The sequence below is a fragment of the Juglans regia genome, chromosome 8 (genome assembly GCF_001411555.2).
Source record: "Juglans regia cultivar Chandler chromosome 8, Walnut 2.0, whole genome shotgun sequence".
Classification (NCBI taxonomy): domain Eukaryota; kingdom Viridiplantae; phylum Streptophyta; class Magnoliopsida; order Fagales; family Juglandaceae; genus Juglans; species Juglans regia.
The window spans coordinates 3,332,625-3,342,159 of NC_049908.1; the positions used below are offsets into that span (position 1 = coordinate 3,332,625).

The 9,535-nt window shown below is 37.0% G+C and overlaps 1 pseudogene; it reads right to left on the reverse strand.

Annotated features, from left to right (window-relative positions):
• Positions 1 to 444: 444 nt before the first annotated feature.
• LOC109013968 lies at positions 445 to 5,845 on the reverse strand (annotated as a pseudogene).
• Between the last annotated feature and the right edge of the window lie 3,690 nt (positions 5,846 to 9,535).

Consider the following 9,535-nt stretch of genomic DNA (forward strand, 5'->3'; position numbering starts at 1 on the left):
GAAATGAGATTTTGTCACCCAATTACTGTTAACTTTGTCATGGACAGAATTGTGCTATCTCTTAAACTTATGTATATAGAGATCTGTCGTCTAGACTAGACCATATTAGTCATGAAAATGTGTTGGGAAGCTATTAATATTTATTACTGGCTTGCTTGTAAATCAACTTTTTTTGTCCATTTTTATGAATGGAAATTGGTCCGTTATTATATATTAAAAAAAAAACCATGTACAAAATTAATGACCCAATAGAAAATTAATACTACCGCATTACATGTAGGACTCGTTTGGATAATAAAATGAGATAAGATAATTTTAAATTAGTTGAATAAAATTTTATTAGAATTTTATTCTTTAATATTATTATTATTTTAAGATTTAAAAAAAAATTAAATTAAATTATATATTTTATATGAAAAATTGATAAAATTGTAATGATAAGATGAAATGAGATGATTTCTCTATCCAAACAAGCTGTCACTCTTTACAAGCTTAGCCACCACAGAATATGGTGTACGACATAACCAACGCATGAACCATTTTCAGTGGCGTTACTGTTGATTCATTTGGAATGAAGCCTTCTCTAAGCGTACATAATTCCAATGAAATCAATCCACATGTAGAAATTAGCCAATAGTCCCTCAACATCCCCCTTCAAAGCCTGAAAGTATTGTAGTCTCCTAAACTTGAAGATTCATACCCTCCGAATGATTGCGAGGAGAACGAAGATGCCGGGAAAGATGTAGCGCCTGAGGAGTGATACCTCAAACCATCACCCATCCCACCGTAGCTTCTTGTAACTGGTTCGTTGTCATTGTGAGTATTTATAGCTTCCTGCATAGATAGAAATAGCATCAAGTTTTTGAATTATCATTCCCCTCCATAACCAAATCCATCAATGCTATTGCTATACCACTCTAAAATCAATCATTTCAAATATTGCCCAAAAGAAATCAGAATAATAGTACTCATCAATTTTCATTGCCACCAACATCCCCAAATATAAAGCAACTTTCACACTTGAATAACAATCAAGAAGTTCCCACCTGAACCATGTGCTGAGCTGACTGAACCTGTGATGAGGTGCCTTTAATTTCCACAATGAATTCATTGGGTTGTCCCCTGCTCTCTTGCACGGTTAAGATTGCTCCACTACTTCAATGAATGAGAGCGATATTAGACCCTTTAGGTCCAAGGATAGCCTCAGCATAAGACAGTGGGATTTGCATTGTTTGTGTAATCTGATTAGACCAAACAATACACAATTATGGTAACAGAATTAGTAACCACAAAGTATCAAAGAGTGCAGGACCAAATAAGTCTACGAGCCATAAATTAAACAAATACATAAAATGCATAGCCCTATTATCCACATTTAAAGGGGATTTTCCCCCACCATGCCCAAGAAGCCTGTGCATAAAAAAGAAGCAAGATAAAAGATAAACAGTCTCTAACCCTACCTACGGGAAAGCTCATCTGAACACAACCTATAAGAAGAGTGGTGCTGCAGGGGATGAGACTCGTCGGTCTGAAGACCCCTTGAGCATTGCCCAGCCCTCAAGTACCTACCCGCACAGCAGGCAGGATATACGGGAAACCATTGATCTACTAACAGAGAAGACATGAACGGACTAGAGGTGAGACAAACTGAGAGAAGGAGGCCAAATAACCACGCCGCATTTATGACTCTACCACCCGGGCAAACACGCCACATTAATGGCGCAATCGCAAAGTCACACCGCATTTAAAGGTTCTAACACAAGGAACAGTATGGAGAATGCGGATTTCATGGAAACAGACACAATCTGCTCCCCAGACATATAGTATAACTAGCAGATCCCAGATACGAGAATATCTCTCTGATCCCTAAACTCTCTTACTTATTTACAAGCTTCCAATAATATTTACTAACTTTGGCATCGGAGGTTACCCGGCCCCAAAGCCGCCCTCTCCAAGTTGTATTTCCCTCCATCTTTTACAGACCCATTTTTGAAGACCTGAGTTGTCGGAATTTGACCCAAAGGTGTGCGAAACATAACGTTAACACACCTTTTATACCCAGCATTAAGTGCAAACAAATTTTTTTTATAAGAAAATTGATAAGTGAGCAAACATTAGAAGTCAGGTGCAATAGTGTCGCATTCTGGTCGGAACATAAAGAAAATTATTTATGTAATTGCAGAAGGCTTGGCACAAGTTCATTTGGTATAAACTTTATACTTTTTCAAGTAACAGTAAATTGTGTTCCCACATCAATGCATTAAGTCTTTCGAGCTTATGACCCAGACTTTGAGGCTTGAGCCTAAAGGTGCAACGTCCATGAATCAATGTTTATTGGTGTCCACAAAAGATAAAAGTCAGGGACTGACCAAAACAATTATAAAACCCCCACCCAGTTGGCCTACCGTGGCCTAAAGTACAAACCAAATCAGTTGTTTGGACATAAATGAGCTGGCTTATCGCAGAAAACTTAAGACTCAAATAATATCAAGAATGATCAGCATATCGACCTGTGTGACAATAGGAGCACCAGCACGAGAAATTCCTGAAGAATGTATTCCAGAAAATCTAGGATCTTGTCCATAGAGTGACCTTCCCAAGGATGGGAGTTGGGACTCCAAGAGAGGTTCAAGGTCATAGAATACAGAATCCCTCTTTGCATTGACAGAGCGAGGATAATCAGTGGTGATTGCAGTTTGAGAAGCAGCATGAAGTGATGACTTGTCAAACCAGACATCTACTCCACGATCTTGTGAGATAGGCGCGGCACACTGAAAACAAATATTGCAATATAATTACCGCACCAAACTGCAAAAAACCATATATCACTATAGGAAACAAGCTTACATTCTTTTCAAAAAGAGGAAGAACACTGTGATCAACCACAAACTTCCTCAGGTGACCCACTACCGCTTCTAGAGCTTTGAGAACCTTAAAAGTTTCTCCCTGCAATTCCACAATCCTCTCATCTGTGGCAACATAGAGCGGCCCCTCATCTGCCAACAAACAAATTAGCAAAACGTGCCTTGTTTAGAGATGCAAGAATAATTATTAGCATGAGGAAATTAGAAACAAAAAAAAAAAGGCCAGAAACAAATAAACTCTTGGGGGTCCATGGAAGATAACAAAACTCCATGATTCTTGAAAGGTTAGTAGAGGATAGAAAGATGCTTATAAAAAACGGATGATAGAAAGTTCAGGCAACTAAAGTTTATGCTTGTTTTCTAGAATTTACACAGACAGACATTTCTTATAGGTCCCTCCATATAATTGTAAAGAAATGGAAATAGTTAGTTATATATAACTGTATAGAAATAGCTAATTCCTTTTGAACTGAAAAAGGCTACTTTGCTCAACTCTGGGGACATCTCTCCACTAAACTTCATTGCAAAACTCCCTTCTTCTAGGTTATACTGGAGATCCTAAACCACATATAAGCTTATACTCTAAAAGGATTAGTCAAGGTTACAATTAGAGCATCCTTGACATCATTATAAATGCCAATAACTTTTTAATTTAACATCTCATTCACCAAGCTCGAATTCATCACCCTCTCATATATATGGAGTTTTACAATATCTCCCACTCATAGGTCCAATGTACTAGTCACACCATTCTATTGTGGCAAAGCTCAAGACTTGACACAGATCAAATTGCAAACTTCTAGCTAAGATAGACTTTAATACCATTTACAACAAATCAAGGAAAGCCCAAGCCACGCGTGAGTTTATATTCCAAAAAGATTAGTCAAGGTTAGTAGGTTACAATTGGAGCTTCCTTAGAATCATTATAAATGAAAAAACTTCTACCTCTCTAGTAATGTAGGATCTCATATAAATGCGGAATGTTACAATGGGACAGTTCATGTGGAATGGAAAACAAAACATGATAAAGAAATTAGTTCACATAAAAAAATACTCCTTCAACAAATAATCACTAAATGTCTGAAAGTAATGCCAAAGCCATGGAAAATACACATGGGACATCAAAAGCATACCTCTTGACAATACTCTGATAGAGGCACCAGTATGCTCCTGTATAGATTTGATTAATGAGCCTTGTTTTCCAATTAAATTAAGGGCTTGTGTGGATGCCACTAACATCCGGAATGAGGAAAATGCAACACCAGCGGCTCCAGATATTTTATCTTGGCCCTCAGATAGTCCAGAGACGCGTTTGAAAACTCGTATCACAGCATCCATTGCAGGGGATAGAGGTGACTCTGGCTCTTCCTTTCCTGATATCAGAACCTAAGAAAGGTACAGTTGTGGTTGAAGATACATTTGTGTGTGTATCAAGAAGACACTGTGACATTAAAATCCAATTTTGTTTACCTTGCATAAAAGCTTCCGAGTACACTACCAACAAAATTGCTACGAATTTATGGTATAAAACATATTCACACAAATAGTCATGGTCAGGCTCGCATTTGAAGCGCTCATCGTCAACGAAAAAATTTAATCCTAAAAGGGAAGCTAGAATAAGCGGTTTAGTTTACTTTCGCATTCCCTTCTAACATTTTCTCAGCAACAAAACAGAACTCAAATGAAGATATGAGAATCATATACTTTTTAATTATTAGACCCAAGTACTCATAAAAAAAAAAAAATCAGACCCAAGCAGAGGAGTTTTCTACCATTTATAGCCACTATTATTATTATTATTTTTCTATAAGTTATAGCCACTATTAAACGGCTAAAGTTCATTACTTTGTGCTTTTTATCATGTTTTCTCAGCAAGCTTGCACAGTTTTGAGGAAACCTAAGAAAGAGAGAGAGAACTCACAACCCGATCGGGAGTTCCGACGGCGCCGTCGAGAACGCGAATGCGGGCACGAGTCTCCTCGCACATCTTCTTGATGAGATCCCCCTTGCGTCCGATAATGCTACCGACCTTGAGAACCGGCACGATGATCCGGAACACACAGTCTCCGGGCCATCCCGACCATCTCTTATCGACTGAGACCGCGGCGGCGGCTGTGGTAGCTACCGGAGCCGGATGGTCGTATGCAGGAGCTGAATCGGACTCGGGGTTCTGACTGGGAGGATCGGACTCTGTTGGGCCGGTAGCCTGTGTTTCCGTAGTTGTGGTGGGAGAGAATTCCGTTCTAGTAGTGGAGGTGATGTTAGTTTCGGACAACGGGGCGTTGGAGTTCTCGTTTTCTTCAGTTGTCGTCATGAGAGAGCTAGGTACCAAGAAAATGATAAACTGATGGACTTTTATGAAAAATTCTACTCTTAATCCGGTTTTCTTATCACACGCCACACGAAGGTTGATGTGGCAAACCCGGTCAACTTACATTCCGGTTCGGTAGTTAAATCTTATCTTCCCCATCTGAGAACTTCCTCTCCCTGTGAGTCGCAGTTGCGATTTGAGAAATCATCAGAAATCATCACTCTCTCCCGTGACAGTTTCATCTCCCCCCATCAGAAAATCATTACTTTCTTCTTTCGAGCCTAACACAATCACATTTGTCGTGCCAGCTGAGATTTCCCCAGCCGGATTACAATCTACTTGCCACAGCATATCTGCAGCATCGAAAAAGCTTGGAGCCATAGTGGGCGCATTTGGTTTCTTGTAAGGCTTCCTGTGGGAGACTAAGAATTACAAAATGTGGAATACATAGCTGCAAAATATTCAAGTTTCTGTGGGAGACTTTTCTACTCGGTTTGCTCGCAAAACTTGAGACTTGAGACTTTGGTGTGTGCATTTGGGTTCTCGTATTTCTCTAAGAACCGGGCCAAGACCAATGCAGCAACGTGAGGATTTTGCTCCTCTCGTTGGAGGAAATCAACTTCCCGCTTATGCCATTTTCTCTTGTGGAATCTGAAGCAAAGAGGAATAGAAGGGTGGAAATTGGAGAAGGGAGGGTAAGAAGGCTTTTGCCGGATAAAATAAACGTATAATAAAATAAAATATTAAAATTGTGAATTTACATCTTGTTAAATTTGATTAAAAAAAATGAGACAAATGACATAATCTTAAAATTCAATTCGTGATTAAAAAAAAATTGCGAATTACAAAAAAATTGGTGTTTAACATACCAAATGAATATATTGATCATTTATAGTAAATCTTGGTAAGAAAAAAATATATAGTTGTTTAGAAGTGAAAAAAATGCATTTTTCCTCTATAATATATTTTTATTTATAGAGGCTAACAATGGAATATAATTTGATGAATTTAGGCTATGTTTTGTAAGTGAGACTACTTTACTATTATTCACAAATTATTCATTATTTTTTTACTACTATTTACCGATCATCTGAGATCGCCTCAACATTCAAACGTAATCTTAATACTCAAGTTATCAATAAGCTTGGCAATTCAGATGAGCCAACTATTCATCAATCAGGCAAGCTTCTCGCATTTGGAAAGATGGGTTAATGCATGAGTTATCATGTTTTGTTTAACAAAATTTTGAAACTATTATAATAAATAAGTAGTGATTAGATAAAAAAAATCGAATTGTTAAAATTGAAAAATGTGTTATCATCTCATTTAAGTGTCCAAACATGGTGTAAATGTATTCCATCCATGTGCTTTTGAAAATTAGAACAATCAAAGGATGGTGACAGATGGCTGATATGTAACCATGTTTATATGCTTAATATATGTTTAAGCCGATCGATAATTTGTGATTTAACATTAAAAACTGAAATCTAGTGCTAGCCTTAGCTAAATGAATGGAGGAAAAAAAAAAAAACTCCACAACCAATTGCAATTACATTTTGTGCTTCAATACAGAGCAAGACGAGGATGAGACCCAACCAAAAATCTCTTTGTTTCTCTTTGAAGAATGATATAACATAACCATTTCACTACAAATTCTACCATAGATCATTTCATTAATATATTTATTTTTTGTAATTTGAGTTTCTCATTGTTAGGAAAGATACAAGAAAAAGTAAAATAAAAAAGTGAAATCAATCACACACAACTTAAAATTTATGTAGTTTGACAACGTGTTTACTTCTACAAAGTTGTAAAAGTTTTTATTCAAATGAAAATCAAAGATACAGAGTGGAGATCATACAATAGTTTAAGTGAGGGTGAAAGAAGTTTTCCATATTGGTGTCTTGTCGACAACGCGAAAGTTCGAAGTAGGTGCAGTTCACTTTGTCTCTAGGACCATGCACCCTCCCGCTCCCCCTCGAGCCTGGCAGGACGAGTTGTAGACTAAAGCTTGTCAGAGCTTCGTAAGCAGTGCATGCCCTACTCTCTCCTAGAGGTGTCGTTCGGGGTGACCCCACCATCTTCCTGCTTAAGTTGTTGGACGTAACATTCTCTCGATAGAACCTATATGCCTTGGATTTCTCACACTCCATGGTGGAGATCCTAAATTTCGATGGCAAGGGCACAACCATCACTTCTTCCGTGTAGAATAGACCGGTGTTTGTGAGTAGTTGGTCCATCGACGATGATGTGTCTACTTTCTTTGCAATCTCTTCGTATTTCCCTTTGAGATTGCGGAGCTCGTATTGAATGTTCTTCATTTCCTCCTCCACATTTGCTCCAGCTCTCGCGTTTCAGGACTCCATGTGCTCGCTATTTCTACACTCTATCTCTTCATTTTGTTCTTGTTAAGGTTTCCTGAGCTCATTCCTTGCGAAGTTTTCGCATTTTGCCAGTCAACTTTGTTACCTAGTCCTCCATGAAAACTTTCTTTGTGTCCCTCTTGAGTTGTTCGGAACGGGTTGTCGCATGTATATGAAGTACACGCAAGATCTAAAAAGATCCCACAGACGGTGTCACTGTTAACGTTGTGTTTCGTATGCCTTTAAATCAGGTTTCAACAACTCAGGTCTTCAGAACTGGGCATGCGAAAACAAAAAAAGAAAGCAGCTAGGAGAGGGCGCCCTTGGGGTTGGAGAGTCTCCAATGCAAAAGTCAGTAGAGTATTTTGAAAGTTTGTAAATAATGAAAGTATAGAGATCAGAGAGTCGAAAACATTTTTCGAGCCTGAAAATTACTATTTGTACCTAGAGGCTGGGGGGACAGATCGTACATGCCACTGTGGAGCCTATGTCTTTTTTATTGTTCCTTTTGTCATAATCATTTAAATGTAACGTGCCTCTGTGATGATGTCATTAATGTGGTGTATTACTCGAGTAGTGATGCTATTAATGTAACATAGTTTCCCGATTTGCTTTACTATGCTAGGGTCTTCGGTGGTCCGTCAATATTTTAATGTCAAAATATTAAAGGTTCTCCGTCTTTTTCATTCTGCCGTGTACGAGTCCCATGAACGGGGTGCGGCTTAGCGGTGTTAGGCCTATCCACCCTATCAGTCATCATCGTTTACTTTTTATTGCAAATGAGTTGCTTTAGGGGCAAGTTTAAACCCTAGAACTAGGTATCGGGGCGAAATCTATTACTCTCCACCAAGCGCTCAGTGGGCTCATGAGTGAGAGAGAAATCATCTTACAAAGGTAATTTACAAAAACTATTATTTAGACCGATAATACATAATTTATACAAACAAAAATGAATGAGCTGTTAAATAATGTTGCTCTCTCCTTATATCTGATCTATGTTGTTTGGAATTTTGTAAGGGCATTTTGTTAGGAGGTTGAATTCAAACACAAATGGCCAAAGTTGAGAATAAAAAGAAACAAAAATATGACTTTTGGGTTTTTATCATCGCCCTTTGGGTTATTCTGCCGTTTGTCGTAATGATGATCTTTGGAAATAGAAATTTAACTCGTTTAGATAATTAGTTGAGATAAATTATTTTAAATGAATTAAATAAAATATTATATTTATAATATTATTATTAATTTAATATTTAAAAAAATTAGATTATTTATTATATTTTATTTAAATGTTAAAAAAAATTATAATAATAAGATGAAATTATTTCTCTATCTAAACAAGAACATAACAGCATATAAGTGAAAGACAAAAATTTTGTTCGATTCAAAGTTACAAAATCATTATATTGTTGTTTTTATAGTTTAAACGCATAGGTTTTGCAATATATATTAAATGGCAATAATTAAGTTAGTTTGAGTACTGAAAGTATATGAAGTATTCTCATAATATTTTATTATTATTTAATATTTTATTATTACTATTTACAAAATATATAATAATACTCCACTACCCAAACTTCTTCCGAAATAAAATTCTGTCTTTTTCTTGGTTCAAGCCTCTGACAGGAAGAACTATTTCTCAACTCTTTTTCTCAGCCGTCATCTGTCAACTGCGATCCAATTTATATACAGAAATGAGACTCCATTCCTGAAGTAGTAAAGTCCCCAGTAGAACTCCGTCGGTTGTGTCCTTTTTTGTTATAATACTTCTAGAGCAACGTGTGATTAGATTTGCATGTTCAATACAAAGCTCTCTTCGGATTATCATCAGTAACAACCATTAAGGGAAAATTAAGTGACAAGTTGAACTTTAATTAGTTCTTTAAGGATTTGAGTTCCAACTTATCCAATAATCCGCGTATTCCTGACCGACAATGTAAGTAATATAAATAGGGTAAATGATATTTACAGTTATAGAGTGCATAAATATCGTATATTTT